The sequence below is a fragment of the Artemia franciscana genome, chromosome 5 (genome assembly GCF_032884065.1).
Source record: "Artemia franciscana chromosome 5, ASM3288406v1, whole genome shotgun sequence".
Classification (NCBI taxonomy): Eukaryota; Metazoa; Arthropoda; class Branchiopoda; order Anostraca; family Artemiidae; genus Artemia; species Artemia franciscana.
The window spans coordinates 17,271,389-17,284,533 of NC_088867.1; the positions used below are offsets into that span (position 1 = coordinate 17,271,389).

A 13,145-nucleotide genomic window follows, 5' to 3' on the forward strand; every position below is an offset into this window, starting at 1 on the left:
TTGAAATAAAATCTTTTATCGTATTTTAATGCTTCCTTTGCAGGGGTGTTAATTCATAAAATTTGAAGGGGGGGGAGGGAAGTTTGTTTTTTATGGCACTTGGTATCAGTGCTGCAACAAGCTCTCCAAATTTTTACTTAAGTATCAAGTATTAAGTACTCATAGTTTTTTTTACTTAAATATCAAGTAGTAAGCACTCTCCCAATTCTTACTTAAGCATCAAGTATCAAGTACATGCCAAAATTTTACTTAAGTAGTACTTCAAGTACTCACTCTATGTATTTTGACATAGCTATATATATATATATATATATATATATATATATCAAGCCCATGCTACCTTTTTGTTAAAGCCATTCTGAAGGCTTCTTAGCCCTTTCACTTGCCCATAACATGTCACCCCCCGCCATTCCTCTCCTGAAAATCTTAATCAAGAACCAGACTTTGAATTTTGTCGTGTTTAACCATTTTCTTCGTTTGGCAACACACCCAACAAAGTCCAAAAATAATCTGAACCGATTTTCAACACAACGGCTTGAAATGGAAAAGACTGTCGAAACAATTAAGTGCAGCCAAAAAAACTTCTGGTGATTAGTGTTCAGTCAAATTTGGCGCGTTTGAAGAAATACAGGGTTATTTTGAAACGTTTGGGAGTGGTTGAAAAAATCTGGAAAATAGAAAAACAAACTTAGGATTGGCTTTAAAACAGATAAAAGGTAATAACGTAGTCCATTCTTCAATAAGCAAAAACTTTAGCAAAACAAAAACACAAATTTAAAAGTAAGGAGTCAATTGAATCAGTTGCATACTTTTTAATTAGAGAAATCAAAGCTCAATAAAAAAAGAGAAGCAAAAATTCACACTTACGGCAGCTAGCTGAAGGTCACTGGCTGTCAGCGTGCTGAAAGAAAAGAACAGTACGAAAATGAAGTCTTGATTCATATGACTTCAGCTTTGCTGCACATATCGAAAACGTGATTAAAAGTGCAAATGCTAGTCTACTGACTTTAAACGGTATGCTTAGGTTCAGTGCGAACAAAGAGAGCATCAAGAATGCATACATAAAGTACGTCCACCCCATTCTGGAATATACTTGCCCTGTTTGGGTGCCCTCAGCACTTAGAACAGTGTATCTTTGTCAGGAGCTTAAATTGGTTAAGAAGCGAGTGGTATCGATCATCTTGGGCCGCTGTGACATCCCCTACGAAAAGGTTCTGAACGTGCTTGGTCTGTCGTCACTCCAAAATCGGTATGATAATGAGTTTTGGAAAGTTCTTGCTTTCTAAATCTTAGAACCGTGACATTCTACTTGATCAACCTCTACCATCAAGAACGAGAAAGCAAATAAGTTAGCTCCCGTTAAAGCAAGAACAAACTGATATGATAATTCTTTCGTCCCGGTTTTCGTTGATATGTACAATAAGAGTCAATGTTTATAGTTTGATTTATCAAGCAAATCATCGGTAGCTGTCAAGTTTTGCTATTGAACCTGCCCACTAATACTACTATTTCGGTGAGATCTATCACCCTCGGTGCCTTTGCAAGGAAACTGCCTCAAGTTTTCAGGTTACATTTCAGACGCGCAATGAAAATATATGGCATCTACTTCCTACATGTCCGGTTTTCAATCAAGCAGGCCGCATGCTGCGTAGTCAATTCAGATGGTCAGTAAAACTCTCTACAAACGTATATTGGTAAATCACTGGCCTGCAGCAAGCCCGCTGATTCAGACGCATTCCATACGGTTGGTCAAACTGCAGAAGTTGCAACTTATCTATTTCTAGGAGTAATTTTCACACCACGAAGTGGCGAAAACCATGAAATTAAATCGGAAATCTCCCGAGAAAAAAAAAGAATAAAAAGTAGTCTTTCTCCGGGGATGGAATATTCTGTTTAAGGTTGGCTTTAGTATGGCTCATTTTGGAAAAGGATTATTTCTAGGCTTTGGGCAAGCCATGGGTAGAATTAAAAATCATGAAATTAAGAGACCCAGACTAAAAAATCTTACAGCTTCACTACAGCTTTTCAATTCTGAAAAAGGGATATCTTTTGCTTCTGATTTTCCAGATTATGGGTAAACTATATGTAAGATAATAAGCCTTATTCAAGAAATTGGGAATCTACTGACTAAATCTTTTCTGACTAAGACAGTCTAATTTTATTGACACATCCCAGGTAATCCCCTGTTTACTAGTAGTACCAGGTCTTTATTGAAAGCCGGCATGCAGGTATTTCTTTAGTACATGTATCTATTTTTCAGAAACTAAACACAACCCCGTGGTTAATACTTGAGCCGAGCGAATCAGGAGCTCTTCTTCACGTTTAACCCCACCTATTTGTATAAACGAACGTAAGAGGGCAATACCACAATAGCCCCTCTGTCAACTGAGAAATCTTTAACAATGAAAAATTTTAATGCAGAAGGAATAAAAATTTGGTACATAACATTCAAATTTTTAGGCTCCTATTAGCTTTGAGAAGAACCAGGCTTTCGAACCTGTGATCTGCCAAGGAGCTACGCCTTGGACAGAGAATCACTCCCCCCTTCGAAAAAAGACGCTCCACTGGCGCTGATGTAGGTGTATGCAGTTGAACTTCCAAAAAACCAACTCCACCATAGGATAGTGTCTCAAAACTTACACATCTTGTCTAGAGTCACTTAGATAACGCAAGACTTCAACTCTTGTTGTTTTCATTTCCTCCGACTGAATGGTGGCTTCCTCTTCGTCAGACATTTAAAAGAAATTCTGTGGAGATCTCAGTAACTCAAATCCAACTATGTCTTTGCTGGTACTCTGTTTACTTCCTAATGCCTTGGCCTCGTTCACAAGCATTCTCACAACAGTCTCCTTGTCTTCATCTCTTACAAATTTATCTTTAAAATAGGGATGAGAACTGGTGGCCAGGTGGTAGTCAGCATAAAGAGATGGAGGTCCACAGAGGAATGGAAACCTTTGCTTAAGTCCTTCTAGCAGGGTCCCAACCAGTACCTTTGTATACTTGACAGAAAGCTGGAGCTTTTGCAGCTTTCTTTCCAGTGACCGAACAGTAGGGAAAATTATCCCGAAGAAAGCTTTGTCTTCTACCTGGAGCATGTTAAGGGCTATTGCTACAGGTTCCAATACAGAGACATATTCGATTAGAAAGTCTATCTGAATTTGCTTAAATCTTGGTTTCTTTAGTACGTCGCAAACTGTGGTCAGTTTTCCAGCCTGTTGGCATTCGAGAATTCTTTTCAGTGCATCATATTAAGAGTTCCATCTTGTAGCATTAGGGCGAATCAACTCAAAAACATCCATGACAAGATCGTTATTCTTTGAGCTGTGGCTTAATGAATTCCGCACTGACTGACACTTTGCTCTGACGTTTAACAGTGTTCTCCTGAAGTTAAGGTCTTTTTCTAAGGCGTGCTTTGCATCAGTTGTTGCCAACAGGTTCAGCGTGTGGCTGCAACAGCGAAAATGCTGTGGCAAATACATCTCCAGCTCGTACTCAGACCCTTCACCTGTAAACTTATGAACATGGTCACTGTTGTCACTCATAGTTTCCGTTCCTGGTTTTTTGTTAGAAGCTAAAGGGTGATTCACTCTGCCACTATCTTCACATACAAGGGAAAAAGTTGTGGTAGCAGATTCAATTATGTTGACTGATGGTGACACTAAGCCAACACGTCCATAAGTATCAAAAATTTCGTGCAAATCAGTTGTCTCGATATTATCTGGCTCACCCTCTTGAAAATCAATGTCTGTATCCGAGTCACCTTCTTCAATCTGTGGCTAAATGGTAAGCTTTGCATTTTGTTTGAATGCTTTTACAAAATTTGATGCATTGTCCGTCACAATTGCTCTCACGTTTTCTAAATTGGTGTCCAAACCGTACTCTTGAAAAATGCTGAAGATCGTTTCAGTTATTCTGTCAAACGTATGTGAACCTGTAAATCTTCTAACAGCAAGAATCATTGGCAAAAAATGATTGTTTTCATCTAAGACATGAGCAGTAACACCGATGAAACTCCGTTTGCTACTAGACCAGATATCGCAAGTCATTGTGACGTAATCGGTTTTCTCCAAAATCTCAGTAATTCTTTTCTTTGTATCGAACAGCGATTGGTTGATCTTTTTTGCTAACGTCTCTCTAGACATTATTGGGCCAACATACGGATTGAGGCCTAAAATCATGCTTGTGAAAGCTTCACTATTCACAGTGCTTAATGGTCGCATTTCCGTCACAACATAGTTCATGATCAACTGGTTAGCTTGTTCTTTCGTGCATCTTAGCTTCTTTCCAAAGATTTCCCCTTTTACAGTTTAAATTTCAGTTTCATCTGATACATTTTCCCGAATTTCACTTTGTTTTCGCTTCCCTCATTTTCTTGACTTTGTAGCTATAAACTCAGTGTATACGGTGGGATGACCTGCCTGAAAATAAAAGATTCTATAGAGCAAGAACAACAGGTCTGGTGAATTCTAGTGGGATCCAATGCGGTGGTATTGTGTCAAATTCATTCCTGCAAATTCAGGTATTCAGACGAATCTGATTTCAGATTCGTCACTCCATCCATAAGTTATAGGCCCTACTAAATTGAAGTCAAAGTCAAAATTTTCTTAAAACTTGAGACCGCCGCCCTCGCCCTGTTTGAAATAGGGTTTGTAATATCAGAATTCGATATAATCCCTAATCTTAGGCATCTTTGGTCTAGCTTTCATTTGGATCCGTTGCTCCATTTGCAGGTTATACTAAATTAAACAAGAACCTCAATTTTTCTGAACTTAAAAACCACTCACCCTCATTTTATTTGCGCTAGGGTTTTCATCTCAAAACTTGATGCGTCTCATGGTTTTGGGCATCTTTGGTTCAATTTTCATTGATATCCATCATTCCATTCGCAATTTGCACTGAATTAAATGAAAAACTCAACTTTTTTTTAGCACTTAAAGCCCCCTACCCCTCGCCCTAATTAAGCTAGGGTTTTCATCTACAAGTACCATGTGTCTTATGGCATTTGTCATCTTTGGCTTATCTTTCATTGAGATCCATTACTTCATTCGCAAGTTAAACTGAGTTAAACGGAAAATAACTTTTGTGCCACTTAAAGCCCCTCCCCCTCCTCCTATTTGAGCTAGGGTCTTCATCTTCAAATTTAATGTGTCTCATGGTCTTGGGCACCTATAGTTCAATTTTAATCCAAATCCAACTGGTGGTTCTCTTCATTTTGCTATCCATTGCCCAGACGGACGGACGGACAGACGGATCCCAAAAACCTATCTTGATGGATTTTTTCCACCATCCAAGAGTTGACAAGATGACAAAAATTAAACACTAATGGACTACAATATTTAGGCAACATTTAGCACCAAAAAAGTGATTTTAGCTCACTGACGACCAGTGAACTGTGAAATAATAATAAAAAAATATTATATAACTTTTAAATAAAATTAAACTGAGTGATAATCATACTGTAATTTTTCTGTCATAAACAATTACCTTATTTCACATCCAAAAATAGGACATGGAGCTATATGTGAGTTTACTCTAAATCCAGAGGCAGACTTTGGCAGTTCAGACATAATGAGGATTTTATCTTGAATTTTTGTCCATAAAATCTCTTGTGAGTCACAGCTTTAGTTGAACACCACCAATTCCCCATTAAGAGGTCATTATCAGATTTTTTTTTAGAAGAAAGAAGCTGATTCTTAGATATAAATAAAGATTGGATCTATATATCAGCTATGTAGACACTGTATCATGAAGAAGGGTGTGAAATATTTTTTTCATGACACAAATACCATCTATCTGAATGCAACATTTTCAGTCTGAATCTTCAGGAAATCTGCATAAACTGTAGGTGCAATTTGATAAGTTTTTACACATAACAAGAGCTAATAGCTCATATGTCACTTGTGACGAGGCAAGAAGAGCTAAGATACCAAGTTGGTATTACCCAAGTGACGTATAGCAATCGCCAATTCTGTCGGTCTGTCTGTCTGTCTGTTGGTCTGTCGGTCCCGGTTTTGCTACTTTAGGCACTTCCAGGTAAACTAGGACGATGAAATTTGGCACGCGTATCAGGAACTGAACCAGATTAAATTAGAAATAGTCTTTTTCCCAATTTGACCATCTGGGGGGAATGGGGCAAAAAATAAAAAAATGAAGTATTTTTAACTTATGAGTGGGTGATTGGATCTTAATGAAATTTAATGTTTGGAATGATATTGTGTCTCAGAGCTCTAATTTTAAATCCCGATCGGATCTGATGACATTGGGGGAGTTGGAGGGGGAAAACCTAAAGTCCTGGTTTTGCTACTTTAGGCACTTCCAGGTAAGCTAAAACGATGAAATTTGGCAAGCGTATCAGGGACCGGACCAAATTAAATTAGAAATAGTTGTTTTCCCGATTTGACCATCTGGGGGGAGAGTGGGGGGGGGGGGTAATTCGGAAAAAATAGAAAAAATGAAGTATTTTTAACTTATGAGTGGGTGATTGAATCTTAATGAAATTTGATGTTTGGAATGATATTGTGTCTCAAAGCTCTTATTTTAAATCCCGACCGGATCTGATGACACTGGGGGGAGTTGGAGGGGGAACCTAAAATCTTGGAAAACACTTCGAGTGGAGGGATCAGGATGAAACTTGATGGGAAAAATAAGCGCAAGTCCCAGATATATGATTGACATTATCGGAACTGATTCGCTCTCTTTGGGGTAGTTGGGGGGGGGGGAGTAATTCTTAAAAATTAGAAAAAATGAGGCATTTACAACTTACGAAAGGGTGATCAGATCTCAATGAAACTTGATGTTTAGAAGGATATCGTGTCTTAGAGCTCTTATTTTAAATCCTGACCGGATCTGGTGACGGGGGCGGGGAGTTGGGAGGGGCAAACCTAAAACTTAGAAAACACTTAGAGTGGAGGGATCGGGATGAAACATGGTGGGCAAAATAAACACAAGTCCTAGATAGATGATTGACATTAACGGAACGGATCCATTCTCTTTGGGGTAGTTGGGGGGGGGGGGTATTTCTGAAAAATTAAAAAAATGAGGTATTTTTAACTTACGAACGGGTGATCGGATCCCAATGAAATTTGATATTTAGAAGGATATCGTGGCTCAGAGCTCTTATTTTAAATCCAACCGGATCTGGTGACATTGGGGGGAGTTGGGAGGGGGAAACCTAAAACTTGGAAAACACTTAGAGTGGAGGGATCAGGATGAAACTTGGTGGGAAAAAAACATAACGAGTCCTTGATACATGATTGACATAACCAGAACGGATCCACTCTCTTTGGGGTATTTGGGGGGGGGGAGGTAATTCTGAAAAATTAGAAAAAATGAGGTATTTGTAACTTACGAACGGATCTCCATGAAATTTGATATTTAGAAGGATATCGTGACTCAAAGCTCTTATTTTAAATCCTGACCGGATCTGGTGACATTGGGGGAAGTTTGGGGTGGGGAAACCAAAAATGATGGAAAACGCTTAGATTGGAGGGATTGGAATGAAACTTGGTTGTAAAAATAAGCAGAAGTCTTGCATACGTGATTTACATAATTGGAACGGATCCGCTCAATTGGGGGGGGGGGGGGTAATTCTGAAAAATAAGAAAAATGACGTATTTTTAACTTAAGAAGGAGTGATCGGATCTTCATGAAACTTCATATTTAGAAGGACCTCGTAACTCAGATCTCTTATTTTAAATCTCAACCGGATCAAGCGTAATTGGGGGGGGGGCAGTTTGGGGACCGGAAATCTTAGAAAATACTTAAAACGGTGAGATCACGATGGACCTGGATGAGAAGAATAGAAACCTGTCTAAGATACGTGACTGACATAACCGGACCGGATCTGCTCTCTTTGGTGGAATTGGGGGGGGGGGGTAATTTTGAAAATTGAGGTATTTGTAACTTAGGAAAGGGTGACCAGATCTTAGTGAAATTTGATATTTAGAAGGATCTTGTGCTTTAAAGTTCTAATTTCAAATTCCGACCAGATCCTGTGACATTTGGGGGAGTTGGAGAGGGAAACCGGAATTCTTGGAAAACGTGAAAATTGGGGTAGTTTTATCTTACGAATAGATGATCGGATCGTAATGAAATTTGATTTTTAGAAGGAATCCATGTCCCAGAGCTCTTATTTCAAATCCCGACCAGATCTTTAGACATTGGGGGGAGTTGGAGGGGGGAATCTTGGAAAAACACTTGGAGTAGAGGAATTGGGATGAAGCTTGGTGGATAGAATAAACAAATGTCTTTGATACGTGATTGACAGAATCGTACTGGATTCGCTCTCTTTGGGGGAGTTTGGGGGAGGGGTTCAGTGATTTGGCGAGTTCGGTGCTTCTGGACGTGCTAGGGCGATGAGAATCGGTAGGCGTGTCAGGGAGCTGCACAATTTGACTTGATAAAGTCGTTTTCCCAGATTCGACCATCTGGGGGGGGGGGGGCAAAAGGCAGAGGAAAAATTAGAAAAAATTAGGTATTTATAACTTACGAGTGGGTGATCGGATCTTAATGAATTTTGATATTTAGAAGGACTTTGTGACTCAGAGCTCTTATTTTAAATCTTAACCGGCATTAAGCCTCTTATTTTCCTTTTTAAACCAATTTATTCATTCATAGAATTTCGTTAGAGCTCATACCATATGATCTCTTGGCACTTAGCTCTTCTCGCCTCGTCACAAGTGCCATATGACCTCTTAGCTCTTGTTGAATCTGGGGAGTGGGGATTTTGCTGTTTTTTCTCTATTCCTTCCATGAAAATACCAAATCAAAGGACTTTGCCTTATTGAAAACATCAAAAAAGTATTCTTCAAAATATAGGTGGAAAACTTGAGCAAGTGAGCCAAGTGGAAAATTATAACCCTTTACACCTCCCTCTAACTGAGGCAGCTATTTCCGTGGGACACTAAATGAAGCTATTTAACACATGTTACAGAATACCACATATACAATGGACATTGGCAAATTAGATAGGTTGATTATCTCTGCTGTAACATATTCTCCAAAAGTTCTTATAATTAGGGTAAACTGAGGCAAGCAAATAATGTTTGATGCATGTAATATAAAATTTTGGAAGAACAATAGAATGGTGAGTGGAAATAGCTCCAAACAAGAGAAGGTACATAAGAACTAGGATATTTTTCATTCACTTAAGATTTGACCAAATTGATAAACCACCAAGTGTTTTATTCTTCAAAGTGTACTTTGGGCTGATTTTTTCACCATTTCTAACGGAGAACTTCAGCTGTTTATAGATATGAAGAGCTTGACTTCCCACCTTTCCCTGTGTGCAGTCTGATAAAATTTTTCACTTGATCATTTATTTTCTTAACCAACATTACCTTTTCAGTTTTGTTTACTCTTATTAATGCTATTATTATCGTTATTTTCGATCCATTGATCAATATTATTGCAGTAAATTAATACCTAACGGAATAGATAAAAATTTAACGTTCAACTTTTTGAACTTTGCTAGGCAATTCACCAACTTAGCTGTCATATTGAAATCCACCAACATACAACTATTAATTGTTAAGCTAAGATTTAAGCTTAAGTTTAAGCAATGCTTATACTTAACACACAGAAAGCTAAAAAAAAAGTCCAAAATTCTATGAGCATGCATGCTCTATTAAAAACCTTTTCTAAATTCAGAGTCACTGCCAGAGCCGTGTTTGGCCTGTCAAAGCTGCCATGGGAATAAACTTTGTGTCTATCATAGTGGTTTGCTCTATCAAGAACAGTGACCCTCCTGGCAAATTTATCATAGGAAGTGACACACATCTTTACTACTGTGATCCCTCTGATGGCTTTGGTCTCTCTTTGGGATCAGAGTTGCATATCGTTTACAACTGAGATAATTTTATGCCAATTTCCCATCTGCCTGGTTTATTTTGGTTTCTTTTAGAGCTAAAAATTCATCTTAATCAAGTCAAAAAATTTACATTTTTGATTTATTTTCTGTACAAACAATTTTGTATTATGGAAAAGCTTAAGGGATGGATTGGTTATATGCAGTGATATAGTAAGTAGTAGCAGTAAGTATGACAGCACTAGACCCTCAAGGTCCAAACCGGCGGTGCTGATCAAAAATGGGGGCTGGGGACAACCCATCCTATGCTTTCGCACACCCTTCCTGCTGACCTTCCCCAGATATCTCCAGGAACCCATTTCAAGCTGGGTCCACTGACCTCCGTCTCAAACCAAATAACCGGCCACGGCAGGGATCGAACCCGTGCCCCTCGGACAAAGGATTCCCAAAACAGCACCCCAACCGCTTAGCCTGGACGACTTAAGTAACCACTTAGCCGAGTGACGACGTAGAAAATAATGCTCCTAAACTAATGAATCAAGCAGTGATATAGGACTGTTATTATTATATAATACTCTTTTTGCTATTTTATTGAAATAAATGGTCCTTAACAATTAACGCTTATTCTATGAATTATTTAATCTAGCCGTGGCATAAATGTATCAGTCTTAATAATTGACTTCTATCAAAAGAATTTTGCCAAGTTCGAAAAAATTTATTTATTAAGGTTTTATATCAAGTACCTTCATTTTTATTGCGTATAAATTCAACACTGATAATAGTTTCTCAATTACGAGGTTAACTGGTACTCAAGTACACAGGGTCAGACATCCCAAAACTTGTTTTCGGGTGAATTATTGTAAATATAGTCAAATTTTAGGTACTCTGGAATTTCTCTGGTCCCAAAAGTAGCAAGCTGCTCTCGAAATTTAGATCCTATAACGTTGCGCCTAGGTATCGAAACACCCAGTTTTACTTTGATTTCAATCCCAAAACCTGTTTTCGAATGAATTATTGTAAATATAGCCAAATTTTAGGTACTCTGGAATTTTTCTGGTCCCAAAAGTAGCATGCTGCTCTCGAAATTTAGATCCTCTAACGTTGCACCTAGGTATCGAAACACCCAGTTTTACTTTGATTTCAATCTCAAAGCCTGTTTTTGGATGAATTATTGTAAATATAGCCAAATTTTAGGTACTCTGGAATTTTTCTGGTCCCAAAAGTAGCATGCTGCTCTCGAATCCTATAACGTCGTACCTAGGTATCAAAACACCCAGTTTGAATTTGATTTCAATCCTAAGACCTTTTTTTGGAAGAATTATTGTAAACTCAGGGGCGCTTCGTCCCGGTCGTCATTTATATTCCCTCTGTCCCGGTGTCCCTGTCTGTAATTTCTCTTTGAGTGTCCCGGTCGTCATTTATATTCCCTGTGTCCCAGTTGACGTCAGTCGACAAACAAATTCATGACAGTATAATGTTCAATCCTTATCCTTACAATACCGTCAGTCGACAAACATGACGTCAGTCGACACACAAACATGACTTCAATCGCCACACAAACAACTTATTTTTATCTATACAGATAGATAGATGTAGTCAAATTTTAGGTACTCTAAATTTCTATGGTCCCAACTAGTTGCAACGTCCTATGACGTCGCACCTAGGTATCGAAACACCCAGTTTCACTTTGATTTCAATCTCAAAGCCTGTTTTTGGATGAATTATTGTAAATATAGCCAAATTTTAGGTACTCTGAAATTTTTCTGGTCCAAAAAGTAGCATGCTGCTCTCGAAATTTAGATCCTATGACGTTGTACCTAGGTATCAAAACACCCAGTTTGACTTTTATTTCAATCTAAAATCTGTTTTTGGACAAATTTTTGTAAATATTACACAAATTTTAGGTACTCTGGAATTTGTCTCGTTCCAAAAGTAGCAAGCTGATATCGAAATTTAGATCCTCTCACGTTGCACCTAGGTATCGAAACACACAGTTTGACTTTTATTTCAATCTAAAATCTGTTTTTGGACAAATTTTTGTAAATATTACACAAATTTTAGGTACTCTGGAATTTGTCTCGTTCCAAAAGTAGCATGCTGCTCTCGAAATTTAGATCCTCTAACGTTGCACCTAGGTATCGAAACACCCAGTTTCACTTTGATTTCAATCTCAAAATCTGTTTTTGGACAAATTTTTGTAAATATTACACAAATTTTAGGTACTCTGGAATTTGTCTCGTTCCAAAAGTAGCATGCTGCTCTCGAAATTTAGATCCTCTAACGTTGCACCTAGGTATCGAAACACCCAGTTTCACTTTGATTTCAATCTCAAAGCCTGTTTTTGGATGAATTATTGTAAATATAGCCAAATTTTAGGTACTCTGGAATTTTTCTGGTCCAAAAAGTAGCATGCTGCTCTCGAAATTTAGATCCTCTAACGTTGCACCTAGGTATCGAAACACCCAGTTTCACTTTGATTTCAATCTCAAAGCCTGTTTTTGGATGAATTATTGTAAATATAGCCAAATTTTAGGTACTCTGGAATTTTTCTGGTCCAAAAAGTAGCATGCTGCTCTCGAAATTTAGATCCTCTAACGTTGCACCTAGGTATCGAAACACCCAGTTTCACTTTGATTTCAATCTCAAAGCCTGTTTTTGGATGAATTATTGTAAATATAGCCAAATTTTAGGTACTCTGGAATTTGTCTCGTTCCAAAAGTAGCAAGCTGATATCGAAATTTAGATCCTCTCACGTTGCACCTAGGTATCGAAGCACACAGTTTGACTTTGATTTCAATCTCAAAGCCTGTTTTTGGATGAATTATTGTAAATATAGCCAAATTTTAGGTACTCTGGAATTTTTCTGGTCCAAAAAGTAGCATGCTGCTCTCGAAATTTAGATCCTCTAACGTTGCACCTAGGTATCGAAACACCCAGTTTCACTTTGATTTCAATCTCAAAGCCTGTTTTTGGATGAATTATTGTAAATATAGCCAAATTTTAGGTACTCTGGAATTTTTCTGGTCCAAAAAGTAGCATGCTGCTCTCGAAATTTAGATCCTCTAACGTTGCACCTAGGTATCGAAACACCCAGTTTTACTTTGATTTCAATCTCAAAGCCTGTTTTTGGATGAATTATTGTAAATATAGCCAAATTTTAGGTACTCTGGAATTTTTCTGGTCCAAAAAGTAGAATGCTGCTCTCGAAATTTAGATCCTCTAAAGTTGCACCTAGGTATCGAAACATCCGGTTTTACTGTGATTGCAATCACAATAACCTGTTTAATCTATTGAGATACTCTGTGAAAAATAAAGTTGATTTAATAGCCGAAGGAAACAA

General features: G+C 38.0%; 1 protein-coding gene across 1 annotated transcript in view; it reads left to right on the top strand.

Moving 5' to 3' along the window:
- Window positions 1–13,145, top strand: part of LOC136027041 (bumetanide-sensitive sodium-(potassium)-chloride cotransporter-like) — a 99,650-nt gene that overhangs the window by 42,493 nt on the left and 44,012 nt on the right. The window lies entirely within an intron of this gene.